Here is a 1978-nt window from a genome sequence, read left to right as displayed (position 1 = left end):
TAACGCAGAATTCTTCACAGATTAAGAAAAAAGTAGTCTACATGTAACAGCTGGACATTTTCTCTTTTCAGGTTTTCCCCAATCTATAGTCTCAAGACTAAGGCCGTGTTAAAGTGAAGTCACCCAAGGCGTTTTACATGTGTTTTACCCCAAAGCCGGTTTCAAGTGGCTCCATCTAAAGGCTCCGAAATCACATTAAAAGCGCCTCGATCCCAAGCCACTTCTAGAGGTTGCTTTGAATAGGTTTTCCCGCATCGCGATTTGCGCCTAAACGCAATGTGATTTCAATGTAACTTCGCCTGGTCATGGATTACGGGGTGATATTTCTTTATTTATATGCAATGCCAACTTTTACGTGGCAGCAACTTAAAGAGCAGTAATGGTCAAATATTGTGTCCGTTCTAGGGCGAGCTTCACCGCCTCTGGCGGGACCACGTCGGCATTAGGCCGAGATACGCTGGTAGGGGGGCATCAGCAAGCAGGCGCCGTTCGGACAGGTGTCAGGGCGCTCCACACCGTTCGGATAGGTGTCAGGGCGTTCCACACCGTTCGGATAGGCGTCAGGGCGTTCCACACCGTTCGGATAGGTGTCAGGGCGTTCCACACCGTTCGGACAGGTGTCAGGGCGTTCCACACCGTTCGGATAGGTGTCTGGGCGTTCTGTGCCGTTCGGAAAGGTGTCAGGGCGTTCCACACCGCTCGGACAGGCGTCAGGGCGTTCTGTACCGTTCGGATAGGTGTCAGGGGGTTCCACACCGTTCAGATAGGTGTCAGGGCGTTCCACACCGCTCGGATAGGCGTCAGGGCGTTCCACACCGTTCGGATAGGTTTCAGGGCGTTCTGTGCCGTTCGGACAGGTGTCAAGGCGTTCCACACCGTTCGGATAGGTGTCAGGGCGTTCCACACCGTTCGGATAGGTGTCAGGGCGTTCCACACCGTTCGGATAGGTGTCAGGGCGTTCAGTGCCGTTCGGACAGGTGTCAGGGCGTTCCACACCGTTTGGACAGGTTTCAGGGCGTTCCACACCGTTTGGATAGGCGTCAGGGCGTTCTACACCGTTCGGATAGGTGTCAGGGCGTTCCACACCGTTCGGATAGGTGTCAGGGCGTTCCACACCGTTCGGATAGGCGTCAGGGCGTTCCACACCGTTCGGATAGGCATCAAGGCGTTCTGTGCCGTTCGGACAGGTGTCAAGGCGTTCCACACCGTTCGGATAGGTGTCAGGGCGTTCCACACCGTTCGGATAGGTGTCAGGGCGTTCAGCGCCGTTCGGACAGGTGTCAGGGCGTTCCACACCGTTTGGACAGGTTTCAGGGCGTTCCACACCGTTTGGATAGGCGTCAGGGCGTTCTACACCGTTCGGATAGGTGTCAGGGCGTTCCACACCGTTCGGATAGGCGTCAGGGCGTTCTACACCGTTCGGATAGGCATCAAGGCGTTCTGTGCCGTTCGGACAGGTGTCAGGGCGTTCCACACCGTTCGGATAGGTGTCAGGGCGTTCCACACCGTTCGGATAGGTGTCAGGGCGTTCTGTGCCGTTCGGACAGGTGTCAGGGCGTTCCACACCGTTTGGACAGGTGTCAGGGCGTTCTGTGCCATTCGGACAGGTGTAAGGGCGTTCCACACCGTTTGGATAGGTGTCAGGGCGTTCTGTGCCGTTTGGATAGGTGTCAGGGCGTTCCACACCGTTCGGACAGGTGTCAGGGCGTTCCACACCGCTCGGACAGGTGTCAGGGCGTCCGAGCGTTGACCTCTGACATTGATAACACGCCACCTTGCGTGTTATCTTCAAACAGCAATAAGTGTAGCTCAAGCGAATTGTGATCGGACACGGTTTCACAGGAGTGTGTGGCACGTAGACCAGATGTGAGGAATGTGAGTTACCCGAATCGCGGTTTGGGTGACTTCACTTAAACACGGCCTTAATGTCCTCTGAGCTGAATAGATAACAGATGAATGTATGAAGTAAATGCAATTG

At 55.2% G+C, this 1978-nt stretch overlaps 1 pseudogene; it reads right to left on the bottom strand.

Annotated features, from left to right (window-relative positions):
• Positions 1 to 434: 434 nt before the first annotated feature.
• Positions 435 to 1753, bottom strand: LOC109487555 (annotated as a pseudogene).
• Positions 1754 to 1978: the final 225 nt, after the last annotated feature.

The sequence above is a fragment of the Branchiostoma belcheri genome, unplaced genomic scaffold (assembly GCF_001625305.1).
Source record: "Branchiostoma belcheri isolate BF01 breed outbred unplaced genomic scaffold, Haploidv18h27 scaffold895, whole genome shotgun sequence".
NCBI lineage: Eukaryota > Metazoa > Chordata > Leptocardii > Amphioxiformes > Branchiostomatidae > Branchiostoma > Branchiostoma belcheri.
This window is presented reverse-complemented; position numbering and strand designations above follow the sequence as displayed.